We start from the raw sequence: 8,010 nt of genomic DNA, 5'->3' as shown, positions 1-8,010 counted from the left end.
ATGCATTGCCAAGCACCCAACACTCATTAACTATGCTCCCCCTCCCCGCCAGAAGGTGGATATAACCTTTCCCCTTGCGGGGGGTAAACTGAGGCAGGGGATGGTGCCAGGACTCACCCAAGGTCATGCAGTGAATCAGCAACAGAGCCGGGGAGAGAACCCAGGAGTCTCATAGTTCAGCTGTTAACTATTTCCCTGCAGTTTCGGTTGCCGGACGCCAGCAGCCTGGAGGACAGGGAGGGAACCGGGAGGGTATGGAGACGCTGGGTCCAGCAGCTGGAGCAAGGTGCACAGAAGTCACCAACAAACCAGAAAAGCAGCAGCCAGGATCAGTGGCAAAGCCCCAGCCCCCGGCTGGATTAACCCCTTCACTTGCAGCACCCAGCGCTGGTCCCAAGGCAGGCTCCTGGGAGCAGGCAACTCCACATTTCGTCAGGCAGGGAAACCGAGGCACCGAGCGCCCCCGGCTGGGAGAAGCCAGGGAAGGAGTAGCAAGGCCTTTCTCCTGGCTGTGGTTTCAGACCCCAGAGCTCGGTGCTTCTCAGCCTGCCAGCCCAGTCTGAGCCCCCCAGGCACCCCCCCACCATGCCAACGCCCCCTCACCCAGCCCCCTGGGCACCTGGAACAGCCTTAGCTTAGCGGAACCCAAACTCCATTGGGCTTCCCATCGCCTAGCAACAGACCTGTCCCCGGCTTTGCCTCGGATTCGATTGATCCGAATTACGCTGTAAACAAAGTTGCCATGGCAACCAGTGTAGAGGGTGGAAGTTCACAGGAAGGATAATAATAAAAAAGACCCTGTCCCAGGCTGTGAAGGGGGAGGGGTTCCAGCCACCCCCAGCCCCCAACAGGTTCTGGTCTGGAGGCAGCGTCTCCTGCAAGGGAGGGAAGTGAGACCCAGTGATCAAAGCAGGCAACCAGGCGCTGGTTCCTGGGTTCTGTTCCCCGCCTCACGGTTCCACTAGAACCCAGTAACTACCACTTGCCGTGTGCCTCGGTTTCCCCCACTGGAACACAGGGCTCACACGAGTGACTCTGACACACCTGGGCCACAGGGCACAAGGCGCAATGGCTGGAACTGTCCCCCCCGCAGCACACGACCCGGCACCCTCTCTGCTCCTGGCATCAGCCCCGGGGGCAGGAGAAAGTGGGGGTGCACCCGCGTCCATGTATTTGCATGCACACTCATTGCTGTGTGTCTGCACGCACCAGCGCGACCGTGCGCAGGTGTGCGTGTGTGACTTGTACGTTTCCAAGCCTGAGCCCAGATGTCCCTGGCGCTAGGTCCCACTGTGATGGGGTTCAGGGTCCCCAAGCTCTGCACCCGTCTGCTGGCAGGAGTGACTCTCACTCAGCAGGAGAACAGCGGGTTTATGAGCTGGCAGGACAGAGCGTGGTACAGAGGAGTCAGTGCAGCCGGCAGAGACAGCCAGTCCCATCCATGTTGGGGAGAGGAGGCCCCGAGGGGTCCCCAGAGCTGGGGCCTGGCCCCCTCCTGTGTCTCTCCCTCTCCCAGGCCAGACTCACTGCTCCCCAACGCCCGGTCCCCATTCACACCCCTCAGGCTCCACCTCCCCCTTTGTCTGCAGCCCAGAGGTGTCACCTGGTTGCCAGGTTACCCCCAGGAGGCACCCCCCCCCGGCCGCACACACACCTACCCCCCCCGGCCCGGCAGCTGGACTCTGTGGCCGGGGCTCCGCTCCCACCAGCAGTGTGGTGCTAAGGCCTGGCCCGGGGGCTGGGGGCTGGGGGGCTGCAGTGCACTGGCCCAGCTGCAGCAGGGCTGGACAGCTGATTTCACAGCTCCCTGCGCCCTCTGGTGGCCTCTCCCTGCTGCTGCCAGCTGACGTGGGGGCCGTGCCCTGCACCCGTTAGCCCTGGGGTGCCCCCTCTGGGGCACAACACCCACTGTCCCCCAGACCTTGCCCATTCCCCTGCTCTCCCGCTCACGCCCAGACTGCCCCACTCGCAGCCCCGCACTGCCTACCCCTGCCCACTTCCTGGCCCTGGCCAGGCCCTGGCCTCCAGCCCTAGGCGTGGGTGGGGCCAGCTTGCCTGGGACAGCACAGCCAGGGCCCTGATGGGGGCTGTGGGCAAGGGGAGAGGAAAGGGGCAATGAGCACTTAGCAGAGTCACTGGGGCCCAGACACGATTCAAGCTCATCTCCCCAGGGGCGGCAGGTCCCACCAGGGTGATCCCCACACTCCAGGCCATTGCTCAGGCCCCCAGCCCCACTTGCTCTCTGAGGGGTTCAGCCATGCTGGAGGGGGCAGGTAGCACCCTGAACCTCTCACCCTAGGGCCCTCACTGCACCCAGGGGATGCACCTGCTCCACAGGAGCCACCAGCCTTCTAAACCCTGGGGAAACAACCCCTGAAAAGCCAGCCGGGGCCCAGAGTGCGGAGCTCACTCCAGGTGTTGCCTGGCACTAAAATGCAGCCACCTCTGGGGGGGCCTGGGGCAGCTGCTGACAGCAGCATAGGTCAGGAAGCAAAGAAGAATTCTGCATCCACATGAAACCAGGGGCCAGTGTCTGAGCTCAGATGGAGTCAATGGTGCCGGAAGGTAGGCAGGGCTCGAACCCCTGCCAGGCTGCCCTGCTCCGAGAGAGCACCCTGCGAGCCAGTGGCCCAACAAGGCCTGGGCCCAGAGCCAGAACTCGCGCTAGGGCCAGGCGTGCAGTGTGGGTGAGGAACAGAGCTGGGCGACCAAGGCGCCCCAGGGGCACAAGTGTGCAAGGCCACGGGCCTGGCTGTCCCAGGCGCACGTTTGCATTAGCTCCTGCTGCTGGTGAATGTTTCAGCTGTGCATGCGGCTGCTCGCACCAGCCAGGGGACTGTGCTCATGGTGGGGGGGCTACAGTCCCACACTCACCAGGCAGCCCCCCCGACACACCTGGCACCATCCAGACGCTGCAGTGTGGGGCGAGCAGACGCCCCTCCTGCCCCTGTCCTGGCTCCTGTGACACTGACATACCCATGAGGCACCCCACCCAGCTGGCAGCTGCCCAGGTCCTTCTGCCTGGCTTCCGGGTCTCCTGCCTCCAGCCTGCACCCCTGCAGGGTACAGAGCCGCACACAGGGTCACGTGGGCCATGGATATGCAGCAGAGGTGCCCCAGACATGGCCAACCCCCCGGCACACACACACTAGGAGGGGCAGCCCTGGGCTCCCCTCTCCTCTGCTGTGGTCACCCCTGTCCTGGGCTGCCCCTCCCAGCAGCCTGGCTGGTGTGTTCCACGGTGGCTGGGGGGGAGCACAGGGCGGGGGTTGTGGCCGCCCAGGGGAAGGCGTCTCTGCAAATCTGCCTGACAGCTGCTCAATAATTCATAGGTTGCTGGAGTGCTCCCCAGATGCCTTAATTCCTAGGCCTGTGCAGCTGCAGGAGACGCCCTGGCCTGCCCTAGATAGGGAGGGGGTGGGGGCCCTGCTGTGCCCCCATGAGCCTCCCACCCTGTGCTGCACAATGCAGGGGCTCTGACGTACTTCCAAGTAGGAGCCAGCAAACCCTCTTGTCTCTCTGCTGGGATCCTGCTGCAGCGGGTGGTTGGGGTAGCCGCCTGCTCCAGGGGGTCATGGGCAGACCCACCGGTGGATGCAAGGCTGGATTCGTCTCTCAGCTGCATGGTGTAAATCTGGCAATGAGGAGTGTGGGGCTTTGAGCCAGGAGCGGAGAGGCGGGGGAGAGCCGGTCAGAGCAGAGACACAGTAGCGCTTTCCTGCCAACGGTCCCCCACATCCCCCTGCCCAGGTACTCGTGGGGCAAACTGCTCCTTGCTGCGCCCATCGACAGTCCAGCTTCAGGGGGAGAGCCGTGACGGGGGAGCACAGGAGTCCTGGCTACCAGATCCTACCTAGATTTTCAGCCAGCCCCCTGCTCTAACCACAGCTCTCCCCACCGGAGCCAGAGAGGGAACAAAGGAGTCCCAGCCCCTGCTGTAACCACTAGACTCCACTCCCCTCTAGAACAAACGCAAGAACCCAGGAGTCCCAGCCCCCTGCCCTAACACTGGTAGAGACACGGGCAGTGCCTCATCCTTAAGGCTGGGAGCAGGGGGGGGTGGCTGGGGGTGCATCCGGGAGCTGCAGCAATGCTGGGAACATTGTGCCAGGCAAGACTTTTGCACTGGACCTTGGGCACTGTGGGGAGACAGCCCAGCCCCCCGGCCCGATACTGGATGGGCAGGAAGCTCTCCCCAGCCCTGGCTATATATAGAGGCAGCGCTGCGTCAGGGGACAGCCGGCGGAAATGCTGAAGGCTCTGAAATTCCAGCTCGCCTGGCAGCCAGGGGAGAGAGGGCCCGGGGCCCGGGCAGGCCCAAGCGGGGCAGAGCCACTCGGGCGTTCCAGGGACCGAGCTGAGGCTCATGGAGCCAGGGTGCCCAGCAGACGTGTGGGGGTGGCCAAGGTTCTGAGCCCTACACGGGCCTCACGGGGGGCGTGGAGCCAACAGCGGCAAAGTCAAAATGGCTCGTCTGAGATCCCGCTGCCTGGGATGGCACTTATGGCACCCCGTCTTTAGGGGGGGACGCCACATTTACATATAGCACATGTCGTGTGCACTTATACACACATACACGCACACATGCACATGCACACACTCACGTATGCACACACACACATACACATGCACACCCACGCATGCACACACACACACACACACACATGCACGCAGTCACATACACACACACTCACATACACACTCACACCCATGCATGCATGCACACACACACACTCATGCATGCGCACAATCACACAGGTGCATGCCCACGTGTGTATGCACACACACCCATGCAATCACTCACTTGCATTCACACACACTCATATGTATGCACACCCACTTACACACATTCACACATGCACACATACATAGACTCACGCATGCATGCACACATACTCACACATGCATGCACACCCACTTATGCACACACTCATGCATGCACACACACACACTCATGCATGCCTGCACGCACACTCACACAAACTCACATACACATGCACAACCACTCACTCATGCATGCACACACACTTGCACATGCATGCATGCAAACACTCATGCATGCATGCAAACACTCACCTGCACTCACACCCATTCATGCACACACTCACGCATGCACACACATGCTCACGCATGAACACACACATGTGTGTGCATGCACACCCTCTCTTGCACTCAAACACTCACGCACCCCCACCCACCCACACACACACCATCTTGCTGCTGTTACCAGGAGTCGTTCCCCCTAACTGCACTGGCCAGATGAGGAGGGCTGGAGCTGGGCTTCTGCCCAGCTGGATGGATGCTCCAGTGCTGACGAGACCGGTGGTGGGCGGGGGGGGTCCTGCCGCAAGATGCCGTAGGCTCATAGTGTTCTCTCTTGCCTGCAGGCCGACACCAGCTAGCCAGCTCATGCTTACGCATAGCTTGTGAGAGCTGTCATCGACATATGCAGCTGGACATCTGGCCCAAGGTGTCACCATGTCCAGTTTTCTTCCAGTGCGCCCACTGCACAGGTCCCTTTCTTCTTCTCCTTGGTCTGGGATCTGGCTTTCATCCCTCGCAAGTACCTGGAGGTGCTGGTCGGCCTCTTCCTCAACCAGTCACATCACATTCTCCCAACTGGGCAAACAACCAAAGACATTTTCTTTGCCTTACTTAGTTCTAGGATCTCTTCTCCAACACTTCCATGTAAAAAGACTTAATACCCCAGGCTATAGAAGGGTTTGACATCACATTAAAAACCGCCAATGAGAAAAGGTTAGCACAGAGACGTGTCTATGCTAGGGAGCAGGCACCTGCGTCTGGCCCCTCCGTAGCAGGCTCAGCTGCCCCCACGTGTCCAGGGGCCGCTCTGAGGGCATCCTGCTTTAGTTTCCCCTCTTCAAGATGCCTTAAATCTGGGGCTCTCCTGTGGCTGATCCCAGCCCTCCTCTGGGGCTGGGCTCAGTAACCGACGACTCAGCCACCGCATCCAGCCCCAGCAACTGGTGAGTGTAGGGCTCTGCCTCGTCCCAGCCTGGTCACATGCAGCCATTTCCTGGCCTGCCCCAGCCAGAACCACTCCCTCACCCTCTGCCACCTGCCTGGGATCTAGTCCTGCTCAGGGCTCCACCCCCTCCCCGTAGCACTGAACCAGCTGCTGACCCCCCATGTTAGAATACCCAGGCCCCTTCCTGCTCGTTGCAGACTCAGCTGCGCCCCCAGCCCCTGCTTGTGTGACAGAGGTGGGCTGGGCCAGCTGCATTTTCAAATGTCAGATTCAGGCTGTGCCATCACATGTATCCTGGCCTCCCCTGCCGACCCAGTGCTGGGACAGAACCCAGGAGGCCTGGCTCCCTCACTCTAACCACTAGACCCTGCTCCCTAACAAGAACAGGTGGGAAGAGAGTGTCTTTCTAGCAGGTGCAGGGCAGGGAGTGAGGTGGGTGCCTGGGGGTTGGTGCCAAGGTCAGAGTCAGGGAGACGCCAACCCTGAGAGCTGAGATTTGGGGCATGGGAGGGTCCACTTACCCCCCAGGCCCCCCAGCCCGCTGCCAGCCTGGCTTTGATCTCCCCCAGCAGGGAAGGGTACGGCCCCCACCCCAGGCACCTGGCGTCTCTCTGCGCTCCTGGAAACCTAAGCTGCCTCCATTCCCCCCGGGCTACTCACTGGCATCTCGGTGCATCCATTAGCAGAGGCTCGGGTGGGGCCTGCAGGCTCCTGCTCTCTTATTTATGAGGCTAAATGGAAAGCGGCCCCCCCCCCCCCCGCCTGCCCGGCTGCTTTGTCTTTCAGTGGGTCGATGCAGGAGCCCTGAGCAGGGCCCCCCTGAGCGGGCATGCGGTGCCGGGCGGGCAGGGCTGGGGAAAGCCAGCAGGAGGATGGGGCGGGAGGTTCCTCACGGAGGGGGTTGGAGCTGGCTCTGGGGAGGAGCGTGTCCATTATCGACTGGGCTGAGGCAGTTACGGGCAGCCAGCTGGATGGGCTGTGGCTCAGGGAGCAGAGCCGGGACCCCACAGCTAAGGGCTCAGCTACCAGCACTTGGTGGGGAAAAGAGCCCCCCCAGCGTCACAGCACCCTCGGTCTGCAGGTAGTCCTGCCGGGCAGGGGCCACTGGGCGCCCTGCAGGGTGGACGGAAGGGGCATGTTGGGGTACAGCTGGCCAGGAGCTGAGTCCAGCTGGTGAGCCCAGGACTCTGCATGGCTGGGCTCCCCCTGCTCCCACTCAGAATGAGGCTGGGCTCCCCGCCCAGCTCCTGGTTCTGCTGGCTGGAGCTTGCTGGACACAGACACCGTGGGCCCTCTCCGCCAGCAGGACCTGTGCCCCAGGACCCCAGACAGTCAGAGGCCCCTGGACACATGGGCTCTGCTGTATCCTGACCCCACCCCCTGGCAAGGCAACTGGGCAGGGCAGGCCCCATTTCCTGGGTGGGAAGAAATGCAGCCACTTGCTCTGGCCCAGAGCCCCACAACCCACCTCTGCTCTCTGCCCCAGAGGCTTCTGCCTGGCAGGGTCCTGGGAGCAGCTCAGAGAGGCCCCTGAGTGCTCCCTGTTGCCCACAGCCCCAGTGGGGCTAGGGACCATCTCCCTCCTCAGTGGAGGGCTGCGTTGTGGGAGCTTTACCTGGGCCCAGCCTGGGGGTCGAGGCACTGGGAGCTTCCCACCACACTGAACAGACCTAGCCGGTGCCCAGCGTCTCTGACCTCTGTGCCCCCTTCGCAGTTGGGATGGGGTGCAGGGGGGTGGCTTGGAGCAGGGTCTGGCTTCCAGGGGAGATGCATCAGTGCAGGCTCAGTGAATGGGGAACCCTGGAGCCAGGGCCCAGGCAACTCTAACCCTCTGCCTCTCCCAGTCCTTGAGCCGACTCAGTGCCAGGCTGGGCCTCCTGGGGAGTGCTGAGTGGTGGGCCCACGCTGGGGTGTGGAGGGGGCCCAAGCCAGCACCCCGTCCACCCTGATCCCCTGTCACATGCAACACCCGTGCCCCATCCCACGTGATGCCCCCGTCCTTCCCACGTGCTCGTGACCGC

This window comes from Carettochelys insculpta, chromosome 29, assembly GCF_033958435.1.
Source record: "Carettochelys insculpta isolate YL-2023 chromosome 29, ASM3395843v1, whole genome shotgun sequence".
Classification (NCBI taxonomy): Eukaryota; Metazoa; Chordata; order Testudines; family Carettochelyidae; genus Carettochelys; species Carettochelys insculpta.
The sequence above is the reverse complement of the archived record's forward strand: the minus strand, read 5'-3'. Positions refer to the sequence as shown.